The sequence below is a fragment of the Eriocheir sinensis genome, chromosome 31 (assembly GCF_024679095.1).
Source record: "Eriocheir sinensis breed Jianghai 21 chromosome 31, ASM2467909v1, whole genome shotgun sequence".
Lineage (NCBI taxonomy): Eukaryota > Metazoa > Arthropoda > Malacostraca > Decapoda > Varunidae > Eriocheir > Eriocheir sinensis.
Genome location: NC_066539.1, coordinates 2820519 through 2838614, shown reverse-complemented (window position 1 = coordinate 2838614; position 18096 = coordinate 2820519). Strand labels below are relative to the sequence as shown.

The 18096-nt window shown below is 51.0% G+C and overlaps 1 protein-coding gene across 7 annotated transcripts in view; it reads right to left on the bottom strand.

Moving 5' to 3' along the window:
* The window catches only part of LOC127005791 (talin-2-like), a 170707-nt gene that overhangs the window by 98884 nt on the left and 53727 nt on the right, over positions 1-18096 (bottom strand). The window contains exon 1 of one of the 7 annotated variants that reach the window (XM_050874899.1): positions 16006-16314. The exons of the other annotated variants lie outside the window; for them this stretch is intronic. The gene's annotated coding sequence lies outside the window, so the exon portion shown is untranslated. Of the gene's footprint in view, positions 1-16005; positions 16315-18096 lie in introns of those variants that run through there. 7 annotated transcript variants of the gene reach the window in all.

Here is an 18096-nt window from a genome sequence, read left to right as displayed (position 1 = left end):
AACCCGTGGGCCGGACTCAGTACATAATACGGGATATGACCTTGACCTCGGATCATGTTAGGCCTAGTCTTTTTCAGGAACCCGTCGAAATATATACATCATGACAAAAAAAATCTGGCAAATCCCAAGACCCTCTTCTCTTTTTTTTTTTAAGGAACAGAAAGGAAAAGGAGGAGGAGGAGAGGAGGGTAACTTTGACGTGGCTAAGATATACATGATGGAAAGGAAGAAGCATCATTTTTTTTTTTGGGGGGGGGGAGTGGGGAGAGGACATTAGTGTATAGTGCTGGGGAGAGGGGGTAGAGGGAGTACTGAGACAGGGGTAGAGGGGGCATAGAGTACACTGCCTCCATGGGTATGAGTGTTGCTGAGATGAGTGAGGTTGAGTGGGGTGAGGGGGGATGAGGGGATGGGGGTCAGTTGATGCAATTCTTGGCCAACAACATTCAGCGGGACGCAACCTTTCACCCGCGGCGCCCCTCTTCCTTCTCCTCGCAGCCAGGCCGCCTCGAATCGTCTTTGCTGCAGCCTCCGTGTGACTCTCGCCTCAGTAAGCCTCGAGTGCATGAAGCAAACACGAACACTTCAGACAAACTATACTGATCCTTTTGAGAGGGATCGATGGAGTTTATTTGACGATATGGAGAAGATGACGAGGCGGAGGCTCTGAATGCGTCCTTGAAATTAATAAGAGTCCATGAACGACGGAATGACAGGATGAAGAGGAGGCAGAAGCAAGTGGAGGAAAAAAATCATTTAATGACGCCTTTTGAATCCTCAGTGTGGTCGCCATTCGCAACGCAAAGATATTTTCACACACACACACACACACACACACACACACACACACACACACACGCGCGCGCGCGCGCGCTGTATCGCCAGCCAGTCTCACTATTTTTACTTGTTAACACCCGGATACACTGAAAATCTTACTTTGTCGCGGTATCTTGTCGGAAACCCATTTCCGTTAGTTGTATGTTATCGTGCGAAGACACCTGACTAAACAGATATTCATTTTATATTCTTTTGAACAAAGTAATCAGGGAGCACACGGAAGCGATGCGCTGACACATGTGGTCAAACAGTCAGGCCTTGGACGGTGATCGTATCCACCCGCGTGTGGGGCTGCCACCAAGGGCACCATGCGGTGGCCACTGTGTGTGTGTGTGTGTGTGTGTTCAAAGGGCGTGTGACTGACTGATGACAGTGATGACAGACCTTGCATGGAGGCCAGGCACGGGGGGCAAAACACCACTCCAGTTGAAGTAATGGAGGGCTATTATCACTGCCTCAATTACTGCCCTGTTCCTATCATAGTTTAATTGGCACATGCAATACATACATGCATACATACATATATACATTCTCGCGCGCGCGCGCGAGCACACACACACACACACACACACACACACACACACACACACACACACACGTGGATGCGAGCACAACTTGCAGCTAAAAAGGGACAATGATGACGCGGGGCAGGGCAGTCACGCAGGCCTCTCCTCGTGGCTCGATCAACCTCAATCCTGCAGTGCAAAGCCTCAGCCACGGCACCTGGGACGACGCGAGGGTGGGCGAGGACCTGGGGCCAGTCTCAAACATTTCTGGACTTGCACATCCACATATAATAAGGATTCCGTGGATACTGTCTTAATATTTCCAGGGAATGTATTATGACCCTAGTGGTAATGTGACAAGGCTTCTTCGCCATGAACGTGAGAAACGCCGATACAAGTGACGCAAGACGGCAATTATGTGTAGATCAAACCTTACACTGCTGCTCACTATCGGGCACCGTGCTTGTATCAGAGGCTACGAGCATATCAGAGGGCGGATTGGCTGTGCGTGTATCGATGAAAGGTTGTCCCGCCCACGCCACATTTATCCAGTGCCCGCTTTCTCCCATCCATCCACTGTCTGCCGTTCTGTCTCGTGTCTTCAGTTTTATCATGAAGGTGTGGATAAAAGAACGGTGCATGTATATTTAACTGTTATTATTTTCATCATTATTCCGTGATCATCCATAACATGCAATGCATTATTAAAAACTATTGCCCAGTGCATGAGAAACCCAAGGGAGGTGCTGTGAAGGTGACGAGACTATACTTTTATCTCAGTTCCTCGCTCCTGGATATTCCCCCGCCACACACACACACACACACACACACACACACACACACACACACACAAACACATCACGGGTAAGCAAATAAAACACAAAACGTATACAGAAAACGCGGAAAAGTTTAACGCTTTTCTTGATTTATTGTCAGTGTTTATCTCATTTTAATATTACGACGACGAACTTAAAATAGCAACAATACGTTTCCAACAAAAATTCCCCTCAGCGTCTCACAAAACAAAGCACAACGTTTCATGCGCAGGACGGGGTGACGAGATCCTGACCTCAATCCCTCCGGCAAAAACGAGGTCACCACACCCTCCCTGGGCCCTACTGCCTGCCTCTCCCCGCCCGCCCCGCCACACCCCGAGGAACACCCAGGGGATCTAGACACCGCCTCCATCCCGATGCACCTTTCCTGGGCTCGCTAAACACACACACACACACACACACACACACACACACACACACACACACACACACACACACACACACACACAAAGAAAGGAAGGATAAAAGTTTCGATCCATAAACTAAAACCAACTAGTCTAGACCAAAATAACTAAAGGAAAAAATTACGAATCTTATAATCAACTAAAATCCGAGGGAAAAAACTACATGGCGGTATCGTTTTTCTCTCCCCGAGCGGCAAAGACTTTCACGTGAATGTTTCGTCTTTGGAAAGGGATCGGAGAGCTTTGCCTTTGAAAGTCCTGCAACTCATCTGTGTTAAGCATGTGCGGCTACGAGGTTGAATGGAAGGGTGTGAGCGCGCGGTGATGTGGCCTTAACGGACGTGCTGCTATTCAGTATAAATATCTCGCGCCCTGGCAGTCAACGAAGTTACTTGCATGAGAACATAGGGAGACTGCAAGAGGCCCAAAAAACATAGGGAGACTGCAAGAGGCCCAATGGTCTACATAGGGCAGCCCCAGATTCCCTTCCACTACCACCTGTCATCCTCGTCCACGTAGCTATCCAGTCTACTCTTAAAACAAGCTATCGTCCCTGCACTCACTATGTGATTGCCGAGTCTATTCCATTCCCCCACCACCCTATTACTAAACCAATGCTTGCCTATATCTCTCCTAACTCTATACTTTTCTAATTTAAATCCATTACTGCGTGTTCTATCCTGCTGGCTAATTCTCAGTACTTTACTTATATCACCTTTGTTGTAACCCTTGACCCATTTGAATGCTTCTATCAGATCTCCCCGTCTTTCTTGTGAATGTAAGTTGAAATGTTTCAGCCTATCTTGATATGGGAGGTTCCTCAGCCCCTGAATCATCTTGGTCATCCTCCCCTGAACTTATTCTAGCAAGTTGATATCCATTCTGTAGTGTGGACACCAAAACTGGACAGCATAATCTAAGTGTGGCCTAAGATTATGCCACAGTTAGTTAATGAGAGAGAGAGAGAGAGAGAGAGAGAGAGAGAGAGAGAGAGAGAGAGAGAGAGAGAGAGAGAGAGAGAGAGACGCAACACACCTACACAAGCCTGCTACTGCTAGCTAGTGGTAATGGCAGTGTTGTCTTGCCTAAGCAGAGGTATGTCCGTCAGTACGAGGCCCAAGGGATGGAAGGAGTGGCAGACACAAACAAACAAAAATCGATGTTCCATCCTCGCTGGTGGCCGACGACCCTTTAGGTGCCACGAAGGCGGGGACCACCGCAAGGCTCGAACCCAGGGTCCCGTGTGTGTGTGTGTGTGTGTGTGTGTGTGTGTGTGTGTGTGTGTGTGTGTGTGTGTGTGTGTGTGTGTGTGTGTGTGTGCTGCTGGTTCTAGCAGGGTCTTCGACAGGATGCTGACAACGATAAGCTCGGTACGGTGATAACAGTCGTTTCCCGCCTCGGCCATCTCTTGGTGTATCAACCTCCCGGGACAGCTTTCTGTCCTTGTAACTGCAACTTTCTTTGTCCCGATACTTGCCGTGCACGCGTGACACAAAGCCTGCCTGAATCACACCTCCCATGGGATATGTTCTCTTTCCTCTCCCCGCCCCCCCAAAAAAAAAAAAACAACTGTGAACTAGACCGGCCACACCCACATCCACCACCAGCCGGCATCGTCCACTATAAAGGCGTCCGTCTCTTACGAGTAACAACCTGAGTGTTCACACAGACGAGCCTCTCAATCATCGCTGCCACGATGAAAAGGCAGCGACAAGCCTCCGCGTCAGAGGGACGGGCGCCACACGGCCGCCGACCCCCGCCTGCACGGTGACGGGCGGGGCGCGGCCCCCCCCCGCCGCCCCCCCCCCCCCCCAACACCAGGTTGAGAGAGAGAGAGAGAGAGAGAGAGAGAGAGAGAGAGAGAGAGAGAGAGAGAGAGAGAGAGAGAGAGAGAGAGAGAGAGAGAGAGAGAGAGAGAGAGAGAGAGAGAGACGAAAAAAGGTCCGCCTGATTGTAAAATATTGTATATCTGACCACGACACGTTAGCAATGACTGGTCAGGTGCCGGACCGCCAGCCCTTCACATCACATCACAGTTCAGCTTACTTTCCTCCACAATCCACCCAGCCTTGGCTACTCCTTGCTAAATGACTGTTTATGGCAAATGTTCGAGTGGCTGAGCAACACCCCCTGCAGGGTGCTGGCCGGGTCTGGTGGGGATGGATGCTCAGCCCTCAACAGGAACAAGGAAGTTTTTGATGTGGAGTCAAGCTTTGCGAGGATAAGCTGACGCGCCTGAAGTGCCGGTCTGTTGGCACTCACTACGTCACTACGTCAACACATGAGATGCTACAGGGGCGACGTGGGCTCTACATCGTGTTCTTTGTGGTCCCGTCACAAGTAGAGGGGGATGGAAGGATGGTAGGGGTGGAGGTGAGGCAAAGATGGTAGTGCCGCGAGGGTGAGGCGGAAGACGGAAGGCAAGAAAGAGAGGAGCGTAGGGGAGTAGGGGAGTAATCATCCCTATCTACGAGCCGGGAGGCTGGGCTGGGCCTGTCGCCGCGCTGGCAGCGGTCTGGCGCCACTGTGGCGGCCGCTCCAGCCACCGACACCCGGTATGGATCCAGCCAGCCAGGCAGCATCTCTACCATCCCCGGGATGACGCTCCCGGGCCCAGCATCCTCCAGCCATCCCCCCCACCCCGCCCCCGCCAGTGCCATCCTCACCTTGCCTTACAAAGGACACTCCGACGCACACTTTTCTCTACCAAAAAACACTTTGGGCCTTTTTTTTTCCTTAACAGTCTAATAGAATGTGAGACGACATTTTGGAGACCATTTATCTGCGCGTAAAGAAGCTAACCTAGTTTATAAAGAAGTTCCATGATGCCACCAGACTCTGGCTTCTCCATGGTGCGAATGGCCAGAGGTCCCGCGATGCAATTAGCCAGCGATCCCAATCATAAAGCCATCCAGGGGCCATACATGGAGCAATGGTCAAGTACCACAGCGATAGGCAGAGCAGTGTGTGAAAGGGATTTGGGAATGTTAGTGAACTCTGACCTAAAACTAAGGAAGCAATGTATAAGTGCAGAGGTCATCCTCAGACTCTATTTAGCGTTAGTTAGGCCACACTTAGATTATGCTGTCCAGTTTTGGTGCCCACACTACAGAATGGACATCAACTTGCTAGAATCAGTTCAGAGGAGGATGACCAAGATTATTCAGGGTCTGAGGAACCTCCCATATCAAGATAGGCTGAAACATCTCAACTTACATTCACTAGAAAGACGAAGAGTGAGGGGAGATCTGAATGGGTATTTGGAGTTAATTTCGTTTTGTGTCACGACTTCCAGACTGTTTTTGTGTGATGTGAGGGTCCAGCCGCACCCGCAGTCCCGTCACCTGATCTCCAAGCCTATTTAGCGAGGGTACTGGCTGGGGATGGTGTCTAGCGCGTGACAAGACCATGGTGAATCACACCCCCTCAGCCTACACGGAAACACAGGCGGCGTGTAGAACAAAGCCGAGAATGCAAAGCTACGTGTCTTGGGTATGCCTCGGGCGGAGCAAAGGTGCGCAGGTGTGCTGGAAACACGGAGGCACGGCCAGCCTGGATGACGCACGCCTGAGGGGCTGCCGTCCACGGGATAGCCAGGTGTCGCCAATACGCCCCAGCTCGACCTGGCGCCGCCAAGACGCCCCCCCCCGCCACTCCCTCAGCCCTGGAGATGAGTGATGACCAGTTATGTGCTGAGCGTCCCGGGGCAGCACACGACCCGCGGCTCAGTGTCTTGCGGCCACAAACACAAGGTGAACGCTTTGTGATAAACACTTGAGGGAAACGATCTATCAGTGAGCCATTGTTAGCCTGTCTATTTGTTTCCCCTGTACGTATGTACAGGTGTGTGTGTATGTGTGTGTGTGTGTATGTGTGTGTGTGTGTGTGTGTGTGTGTGTGTGTGTGTGTGTGTGTGTGTGTGTGTGTGTGTGTGTGTTTGGTGGCGTCACATACGAGTTGGTGCATGGCTTTGTGTTTACAGATGTAATACACACACCCGAATGTTGTTTTTTCTATTGTTTAGATATTTCCTCTACGATAAGTTCATCATTGCCTCTCATCGGACTCCCGTGTCTTCGCTGTGAACGCTTCGTTGTTCCTTTCCATCCTCTCTTTGAAAAGCCAATCGCTGGTGCTTGTCATGGTACAGCAGTTTCTGTATCATCTTACTGGCACGTGATAAGTATTTTCATGCTCCTGGCGTGTGGCATCGGTACTGTAATGTGATAACCAATTGCATACTTTTATCAACTCTAAAGGAATCACACTTTTCCTAAGACATTTGTTTATCTATTTACTTTTCCAATCTGAAAATAATGAAAATCCAGACACTTTTCCAAACTTAAATTGATAAGAATTCAGCTACTTTTCTCATCTTTAAATTGAATATCTGAACACTTTTCCGATATTTAAGTAATTGAAGATCCAGATACTCACTCCTCCAATCTTGAAAAATACTGAGTCCAGATACTTTTCCTACCTTTAAGCAATTGAAAACTAAGCCCCTTCTTTCGGCGATTCGTAGAGGTGGTGTTTCTGACTTAACACTAAGATCTCGACAGTAATCGCCTGTAAACGTCTGCCACGCTGAGAGCCTTGATTAGAGAGCAGGGTCTCTGAGCATGGTCCTTTTTTCTTCTCTCAGGTTAGAGGTGACTGACACAACGAGATGGAAAAATGAGGGAACTGATGTCTGTATAAGCGATCCCTAGGCGGCTAGTAGATTTTTGTCCCATCCTACTTGAGAGCAAAGTCCTTCTTGGAGAAATTAACGCTATCAATCATACGTAAGACCCACAAAAAAATTGATCTGCATGAACTCCAGAGGCTTATCTCCCCGAGTTGAAGTGGTCATCAGAATCTTACCCAACACAGCGTCCAGCTCCCGGATGGAACACGCTCAGAATCAACACTCACCTGAGAAAGGAGAAGAAAACAAAAAAAGTTATAATTACTGGGTATGAAATGAGGCATAGAAAAAGTCACTTGGTGGATGAAAGGATAAAAAGACGAAAAAGAGGAGGAGGAAGAGGAAAAGGGAGAGGAGATATAGAGAATTAAAAAGAGGGTATGTGGGAATACATGATGAGGAGGAGGAGAAAGAAAGGGAGGAAGAGGGAGTAAAGATGGGGAGAAGTGGGAAGAAGGGAAAGATGAGAGTAGACAAAACCGACTCAGAAGGAGGAGGAGAGAAATAAACTAAAAATGAGACATGTTACGAGACGAAGGTTACAGAAGACATTACATTAGTAGCCCCAAATAAACAGAGCCATTAAACTTTAACGTCATCTGAATAAAAGACGAAACCTGGGAAGCAAGGCGTGTTTTAAATGCTTTTTGATGATACACCGGTTGATAATTTAGGTCAAGAAACAAAATAGGAAAAAAATAGATCCTTAATATCTATCTATATTAATCGTTAAAAACACAAACACACACACACACACACACACACACACACACACACACACACACACACACACACACACAAACACACACACACACACACACACACACACACACACACACACACACACACACACACACACACACACACACACACACATGGAAAACATATAAGCGTTAAAATTGTTTCCCATATGTTTCTTAAATGATTCCCAACTTTTCGGAAAAAAAATGTTCCCAAAGAATTATTTTTGTTTCTAAACAGTTGGAAACCAGTTTGGAAAAAATGTTAACAAAGTCCTAAATGGTTGGGAAGGAGGACAAGGAGCAGGAGTGAGGAGGACATGGGGGCAAGTGGGGAAAGGAAAGAGGGGGAGATAGGAGGGGGAGGAACTAAGGGGAGGAGGTACTCTACATGCAGGCAAATGCGGGTTTACATTACACTAATTATATTCAGTCGTGTGTGTGTGTGTGTGTGTGTGTGTGTGTGTGTGTGTAATAAAGTATGTGTGTGTATACGTGTGTGTGTGTGTGTGTGTGTGTGTCCTGATAACATGAAGCTCCAATTACACACACACACACACACACACACACACACACACACACACACACACACACACACACTAATCTCGTTAACTGTGACTGCCTGAATGAATGGATGAGCCACTGAATGATTGCCTAACCGACTATGAATGAGTGACTGACTGACGAGATGAATGACCAACTGACTGAATGAACAGCTGATTGACTGCCAAACTGTCTGACTAACTGAATGAATGAACCAATGACTGACTGCCTTACTGACTTGATGACTGACTGACTGCAAGACTGATACAACGAAAGACCGACTGACTGTATAGCTGACTGAATGAAAGGCTGACAGACAGACTGACCAACCAGACGAGGGGGATGTGAGGCAATAGCTGCATCACTGACCTTATTCGTCTGTGTAGTAAACATCTGAATGACGTAACTCGCTTCACACACAGAACGTTAAGCTTTCAGACGTCACTGTTGCAATGTTTCTCCTTAGTTAATATACATTCGTGACTCGGGGATGACTGTCACAATATATGAGTTCCAAGATGGCGCATTGAAGAGTCATTCACTGATACTCCTCTCATCTCATTTACACATACATATAATAATCAATGTAGGCTAATCCCCTCCCCCCCCTTCAGGTCCCATATTATCAGGTGCTTTTGGCTCTCACAACAAAGATAAAACGGGTTCTCATGAGTATTTTCACATTCACAGCGCAGAAGTCTTGTCAAACTATCTTTAGGTTCATAAAACTACCCATGGAAATACCCACAACCTCTACGGAAGCCTTATCAAAAGTGGGTGTGTCGGCCCCGAAATGTTTGAGAGTATGGATCCAAGTCCCTCAGTAACACCGCCGCCCAAGGCCGTCCTTCAGCCCCAGTCATTCAGCGCTTTGTTCCACACTCAGCCCCTGCCTCAGCCTCAATCAGCCCTAATCAGAGAATATCGAGAAACCTCTGCCTGTATTATATTTTCTCAGTAGCAGCAACGTGTCAGGGGCCCGTATTTTCTTGTTCTTGTTTAGCTTTTGGTCTGATTCCTCTTTGTGGAAAAAAACAACAACATTAAACTCAATCGCATTCCTAATTCCCCTCTCCAGTTCCTGATTCAACTCCTGCAACACTCCTGTCAGTCCCCATTCGTCCCTCTCCCCGCTGACCCCTTCCTTGCCACCAGCCCTATTCCCGGCCTGCCCCCACCCCGGCCCTAATCGTGGGAGGCTAGGGGCGCCAGGGGGCAGTGTCCTCGGCTGGATTACCGGAATGAAGTCTTTAAAACGGGTGGAGGTGGGCGTCCTTGAGTTGACGGGAGGGCGCGGGGGCGGGACAAGGTCGCTCACTGCCCATCTTCACGTGCAGCCCCGCCCACCACCCCCGCCACGTGTGTGTGTGTGTGTGTGTGTGTGTGTGTGTGTGTGTGTGTGTGTGTGTGTGTGTGTGTGAAGATGTGGTATACACGAGCGTTAGGGGGAGGGGAGAGTGGAGCATGGGAGGGGACCGGTGGAAGAGAATCAGGGGTGAGGATGATGAATAGAAAAAAAAACATGATGGGGAGGAGGATGAGCATGAAAATGTCCACCACATGTTCACTCTAACAAATTGGAAACGTTGGTGGAGTGATCAGAAACCACTGTCACGCCGCCGCCACGCCCTTCCCAGCCATAATATTTGATCAAGTCCAACATTAGCATATGAATCCAATATCATGGCTCCGGACTGTCAGGGCGCCAGCCACTGCTTTCTCTCGCTTCGCTCTTTCTCTGGTTGTTGAGGCTATTTGCGTATTTTGTGCATACGTTTGTGTGTGTGTGTGTGTGTGTGTGTGTGTGTGTGTGTGTGTGTGTGTGTGTGTGTGTGTGTGTGTGTCGCAACAGTGATGGGTCCCGACTCCCGACACACGGACACCAGTGGGCCGGGGGGTGCCACTCTCCCTCAGCCTCTTCCAACCCCCCTTTTCCCTGCTACTCGGCTGTGTCTTATCTTTGTTACACTAACCAGTACACGACTGAACCAAAACAAATATTACTACTGAGGGGGATATTTCGTGTTAAATAACGCCATACATATTGTCCTTTCACTATAATAGTTCTGAGCCGGGGCTGCCCAATACACCTCCTCCGCCCGGGCAGCCGTGAGGTGGTGGGAGCAAGCTTTCTCGGGGAAGACACACCTGCCAGTGACCCTTTGGTCCCGGGTGACTACTGCCTGGGCCGCACATCACCCACCACACCGACCAGCTCCACTCACTCCCAGACAGGCAAGAAGAAGCTGGCAGTTCCCAAGACTTCGTGTCCCGGATTAACTGATACTTGCTTAGACACGACTCCGCGGCAGGCTGACAGATACCAGCTGTTTGGGGCACTAGATGCTGCACTTGGGCTACAAAGGAGCTCAGTTTGTGAACAGCTGTGCTTGTGGCTGGGTGCGGCGAGGCGAGTTGCTGCCGCGACACGAAGAGTGAAAGTGATGCCCTCAACACTCTACAGACGGGATCACGTGACCCAACCCGAGGAAACACCCTGCCAGGCCGGCCACCCCAGCCATGCCGTCTCCTTCTGGGTGTGCCTGTTCGTTGCTCTGCTGAGTCCCCATAGTGGGTCCCACATGCACACCCCGGGGCTACTCCGGGCGGCTGACCCGGACTCTTTGCCACTCACTGGGACGACATTTGGCCCCGGGCAGCCTCAAGGACGCCTGACCCAACTTTCTATTCACAAAACAGCTTGCCTGCAGAACCAATGATTATGAGCCCAGCTGTATGATGGTCTTACTCCACGTTAGGACCATCTGTATAAACACTAGCTCATGCAAAGCGTGGTGCTGTTTAGAATTACGTTAAAATATTAACGTAAAAATTACAGGCAGCAAATAAAAGCAGAATGACACTAAATTTCAGTTATTTATAATTAAGGAATTTTTTTAGTGCAAGAAGCTCTCTGTTGGTGTTATGAAGCGGCTTCACGCAGGCCGTCGGTGGAGGGCACTGCAAAAGTCCGAGGTGAAGCTCGGGCCATCAACGCCCTGGCCTAGGTGAATATTGCCTGCCGTCGCGGGGCCGCTGTGGCAGCGTCAACTTGTTTACTGATGTGTGGTGCAGTGGTGCCTCAGGCCAAGTGATGGGTACCGAGCTACACACTGCAAGTGCCAACTCCCCCACACCCCACCCCGCGCCCTCTCCCTCACTCGCCGCGATAAGACTACCGCCAGGACAGTTACTTTCGGCGATGAATTGCAGAGTCCATAAATGCCTGCAATAGCTTTTTTCTCTACTTTAGGGGGAAGGTAGCTATAGATGATACATCAGAGATATCTGGTATGGGCGATCCCTTAAGTTGCTGATAGCAGAGTCTGCACCACGAACAATGTTGCGTGAAGGCGCGAGATGTTGCAGCTTCGGTGGTGAGTCACAAGGCAAACAAGGAAAAGTTCTGGAAAGTTGGTGCAACGTGCTGACGGCCTCACGTTCCAAGTAGTGAGGATATTAGGTCACCGCGCGGAGCAGTCCTCAGGATGCCGTGTGTGAGAACATGTTTCCTGTACAACGAGCCATAAATATACAATGACCTAACACTGAATGTTCGGGAGAACACCGAAATGACAAAAGGCTGCTCTCTCTCTCTCTCTCTCTCTCTCTCTCTCTCTCCTGGTGTGTGTGTGTGTGTGTGTGTGTGTGTGTGTGTGTGTGTGTGTGTGTGTGTAAACACACACACACACACACATATATATATATATATATATATATATATATATATATATATATATATATATATATATATATATATATATATAAAGTATATGAAAGTCTTCCGTACCATATAGCCGAGAGCTAATATATGACCCGTGTCCCGCCCCGACCCGCCCCGGGCAGCCCCCGAGCCACCTGGAGGCGGGGCGGGGCGGCGCCACAGCATAATGCTGCAACTAAAGCTGTCCCGACTTCCCGTGAACCTGTGAGACCCGACCCTCTGGCGCCAAGGTCTTGGCAGCTTCCCAGCCCGGCCTTCACCTCCCAGCCGCCTTCATCTCGTCCCGCTACCTGCCTCCCCTCACATCTCACCTACTGCTTCCCCTCACATCCACTCGTCCCACACACCATTCACCCGCCAACATTTCCTACACACATTTATTTTTTGCCGCGATCTTCTATGGCCTCGTTTCTTACCATCCGTCTCCCTGCCTTGCCACCATACAAGTGTGTGTTCTTTCACTAACACTACACAAAACCAGTAAAACGCCTTCCAGAAGTCGTGGAGGTAAAAACGGAAGCCAGAGATAACTACTATGGGGCGGCGGGCACACTATCGAGCCTTCCGGTGATAGGAGTAATTTTGAGGCGATAACTAAACAGAGCCAGCGACACGCTTCATGCCTGTAGTGTCGAAAACAGACGACTCAGGGCACCCAGGACAGAGTAGCCACAGCTATGAGGGTCAAAGTCGGCAAATAGGACAGAGGCCAGCAGGGTCATTTTATAGCAGACTGATATTTAGGTACCAGGTGTGTTCGAAGGCCGCGGGTCTTCGCAAGGCTGAGTGTTACGCGCCGAGCAGGTACAGGGACTCACGGCAGGTAATGAATGGGTGCGGGCTGTGAGGGTCGTGTTGGCCGCGGCCCAGCACAGCCTCGCCCTCTGTGTCCTCTTCCCAACTCACTCCCTCAGCACCAACCCACCAAACCTAACACTCTCCATCGTATCGGACCACAGTGGTCTTGCGCACTATTCACTCCCAGCCCGATCCCTACCTACTCTAGTCTTTGGCATTCAACATACAACCTATCGTCGTCTATGGGGCGGATGATGCAGAGGAGAGTCTGTCTCTGTTGGTGAGTGTCACTGCAATTAGCGAGTGAAGCATTACTTTACAGTTGCAAAATCTCACCAGGTCATCCAGCTAAATCGTACTCAGCCTAACTCCTCGGTAAAGAAGACCGGGAAAACCTGTCCGTGGTCCTGGTGGGATGCCCCGTGTTGGGGCCTCGGGCTGGGCAACCTATCCCTGGCTGTCTCGGGCCAGGTGACGGGCGGCCACTCAATAAGACGGATCTTCTTCCATATTTGCCCTACGAACCTTAGGAGCTGCCGTCACAAGGAGTGTGGCGGGAGGGGGAGAGATTGACCTGCAGATTAGCAGGGATGGGCAGAGCACGGCGGGCTGGTGCCACGCTCTGCGAGGGATAAAAGGTGAGATCCAAGGGCCTGGCTACACATTGCCAGGCTCAACTCGATTTGGCTATGCAACAAAGTGATTAGCAGAAATATTTGAGCAGCCGTGTCGAGTCTCTCGGTGCACCTCTTATGACACTTATGTACACGCTAAATTCAATGGTACGAGAGACCTTCAGTGGCTAAGCAGGGGACATGTGCTTACTGGTGGTCTGACTCTCGCCTGTGAACTGGTGGCCTCAGTAAAACAAACTGTCACTGTGTGGGTGGTCGAGGCCCAAGCACCGGCCGCCGCGCCACACTTTGGGACGGTTTGCTGGACGATCACGTCGGGGCCTACAACACAGCCTGCCGTCCCTATGAATAATGTGGCTTTATAATGAAGGTTTAATGAAAAAGCAAAACTAAAGAACATGAAGTCTAAATATAAATAAAACACTTGTGCTTGTAACGTCACGAAATGAGGTGAAGATGCACAAGGCAGCGGACTCCCCTCCCCCGGCCCGGCCTGGTGCTGGCATGGCGACACAAGCCACTGCGTTCAAGAGTTTGTACAGGCGAGAATCATTACTCAGACCAAGCGATTGAGACGCAGCATCAGCCTCCACACAGGACCAGGCTGCTGCTGAAGCAAGGCCGGGGTCAGGGGTCTTCTCATGCCCCTCCCCCGACCGCTCTCACAACACTTAGCATGAGAGCCACACACTAGGATTGCAACTTTGCAAGTGTGGTGAAGAGAAAAAAAGAGAAAATAGTCACACGTTATACCCTCCGGGGGGATAATCCTGCCTGCGTCCACTGGCACTGGGTTCACTGGTGTGCGTGAGTAGCGGCACAGGAAGACGTCAGGCCAGATGGATCGCCGCCCCGCCGACAGCCAAGCACCAGCACCAGTCTTGACCAGGAAGGATTACACTCGACAACACTCCCTTCATACACTGACATGCTACACGAACGTTAAATCATTCCGAAAGATGCATCAGGCTGGCCGACACACACACACACACACACACACACACACACACGCGCGCGCGCGCGCGCGCACACGAACACACTCCGCTCGTTGCAACGGTCCTATAAATGGTCAGAGGGATGAGCCGAGAACTTGAAATAAAACCACCAGATTTTTCAAACGTCGTATCAGTATCTATTAAGAGTTCAGTGGCTAATTCGGCTTTTTAGTTCTCTTTTTAGGACGGAGGCAGTTGAAAGTGTTGGATTTTGACAGATTTGTCAACATATTACAAACTCAGTCGTGACATGTAAACAATCAACAAAATCATGGGACCACGCCTTGAAAAAAACGGGACAAAAAGACAAATTAGCCACATTGTTGTTAGTAAAGACTAATGCGACGTTTAAAAATCAGGCGAGCAGCTGAACAAGGAAGATTTTTGCCTTGACTACACAGCCAACCCAGTACGTCATGAGCAAGCGCAGTCTCCAATTACAGCCTCCTGTTAAGGATACGCGTACCGCTCGCGTTGAGTATGGATCATAAAAATTATTCCGTGTGTCTCGAGCTGTCACATCCCCTCCCTCCTTTTCCATCTCGATACATTAACATATCAAAAGGAATCCATGGGATGAGAGAGACGGCTTCCATCGCGCACCGAGAACCAAGGCGCTGTGTGTGTGTGTGTGTGTGTGTGTGTGTGTGTGTGTGTGTGTGTGTGTGTGTGTGTGTGTGTGTGTGTGTGTCAGTTGTGCACACGATTGAAATTCAAGCTTGTGTTTTGCGTGTGTGTGTGTGTGTGTGTGTGTGTGTGTGTGTGTGTGTCCTCCCTCCTCCCCGGGTCAAGGTGTCGCAGCGGGGCGGCTGGACCCTTTCCTCATGTCCCTAACCACTCCCCCCCACCCCCGCCCCAAACACGCATGCATGGCTGGTTGGCTATATAAGGCTCGGCTCACACACTTCAGGAAATGGCGCAACAGACCATCCTGCACATGCTCTGCTACTACTCCTGCGGGTGGGCTGGTAATGGGGGCGGCGGCGGCGGGAGGGACAAGGGTGTGTGCTAGATGACATGACGGCGGGGTGACGCAAGGGACCACAGGGGGCGTGTGTCGTGTATCAGTGGTGCCTTTTTGGTGTTAAGTCTTCAGGGAGGAGAAGGAAAGGTGAATTAGGGTCAGTAGGGTGGAGCGTGAGGAGGGGCGTGAGGAGGCGCTGCGGGGGCGAGGCGGTGACATGAGAGCCCGGTGTTATCAGCAGTGCCAAGGGTAGTGCCACTTTTATCACCCATAGCTGCGTGGGTCTGAACGCACCGCCACTACCCATGCAGCTCTCCCCAGGTGCACACTTACCGAGAGGGGTCGTCAGGTGTGCCAGGTGTGCGGGCGCGGGGTGCAGGAGGGCGTGGGCGTGCGGGGCGTGCGTGGGCGTTGAAGGGTGGGGAGCAAGGTGGGGAGCAGAGCAAGGGACGATCCCCGGTCACGGCACACACAAAGCGTCACTGAGCCGCCGTACGCTGCTCCACCTTATCTTTCCCAGGTAGGCCGCGATACCACCACTCTCCTCACTCGCTGCCCTCCACCGAGGCCTCCTCCACACCTGCCGCGGCGAGGCCACTCCACTACTCCCACCTTCGTCATGCCTGAGGTGTCTGCACGTGCCTGCCTTGTCCTTCGCAAAGTCTGCCGCGGTAAAGGTTGATGAAAATTTGCTCGAAAGTCGCCAGCTGGCAACACAGGCCCACGCGGCGGTCAGCCGGATACCATCAGCCTAATTAAGCTCAACCTTCTGAGTGATGAACCGCCGGCACCATGGCGTGAGGGGCGAAAAAAAGCCTTCGTATTTTGTTTCAATAATGTATGAAAATAAATAATAAAAACAAACTAAAATAAGAATAGGGGTAATCAATTACTCTTTGGCACCTGTTGTGACGTCATGGATGACGCCATGTTTCTCAGTAGTGAACCCGCCAGGGAACAAACGTGATCAGCATGTATGACTCAGGCTTCATTTTAGTGTTTCTTACGCTCCCAAAGGACCTTCAGCATGGAAGGATGTTTCAGTGCAGGGAGGGGGGGGGGGGGGGGAGAGTGGGAAGGTCACAGTCACGAGGGAGGGGAGCTGGGAGGCGTGGAGGGGAAGCAGACGTGATCAAGGAGTTGGGAAGAAGTAAAGTGGGATGGAATGGTCGAGGAAAGACGTAAACACCAAGTAAACGACCCACAGGGCAGCGGTGGGGGGCGAGAGGACTCGCCGAGGGTGGTGCAGCGGCCGGGGGGGTGAGGAGGTGCGGGGGCGGCAGCGAGGACTTCCCGGGGCGCGGCGGGCCAACCCGTGCCAGGAGGGGCGCCCTGGCCCTTCCTGGTGAGTAACAGCTCGGCTATTTTGCCGTCCGCCACGCTATTTCTGGACCATTACGGCCGCCCCTCAGCACTCCCTCCCTCTGCCCCGTCCACCAAGCCGAGGCCCCGCCGCCACCTATGACAGCAGTGGCGGCACAAGTCCCTTTGAATCCTGCAAACACTAGTCGTTAAGTCGTCGCCTCGCTGAACAACAACAGAGCCACGCAAGGCACCCCCCCCCCCTCCCCGGGCCAGCAGTGCGCCTAACGATAGTGTGAAGATTCGTGGTGCACACCCTCCTCCAGTCCCTCACATCGTTACCGCTCCGCACAGCCACGTCGATATCATCTAATCAACACGCCATTATTGCCGTAAGTGATGCCTCAGCCTAAACCGAACGTGGCGGCACACCCATCCGCCGCCCTCACTCTGATTCCTCTGCCAAGAAATAAATTATTCTTTCAGAGTCCCAACTTGGATCCAGTTCAGTTTTATGGATGAACATAATGACAACTGGACAGGAAATCGTGTGTGTGTGTGTGTGTGTGTGTGTGTGTGTGTGTGTGTGTGTGTGTGTGTGTGTGTGTGTGTACCTCTCCCTTCACCAGAGGTTTGGGTTGGGCGGGCTGGGTAAGCCTCGCCCCAAACACACATCGCGGCGGAAATAAACACAAGGAGGCGTCTTCCCCAGTACCTGCCACACACACTGCCAGGCCCAGCCCAGCCTGACGGCGGTGCTGCTGCTCCGAGGGGCTCCGAGGCAGGCCACACGACACATCTATTCCACTCGTTAGTACTCCAAAGAAAAGGTGTGGAAGGGTGACAGAGCAGCGGGGCGCCACAAGACTTATGGAATAAGTGACCTTGGGCTCTGTTATGTGGCAGAGAGAGGAGCGAGGAACGAGGGGAGGAAAGGAGGGAAGGCGACTCACACACCGTTACGCGTGCAGCCGCAGCACCACCAACCTTCACAGTCATCACATCACGCCCATACCATCTCCCGCTTCACTCCCTCTCTCTCTCATCCTCCTTGGCACACACGCTGAGCTGCCAGACTTTACTTTCCAATACGTTAAGGAGGCGAGGATCTGTGGGTCCGTC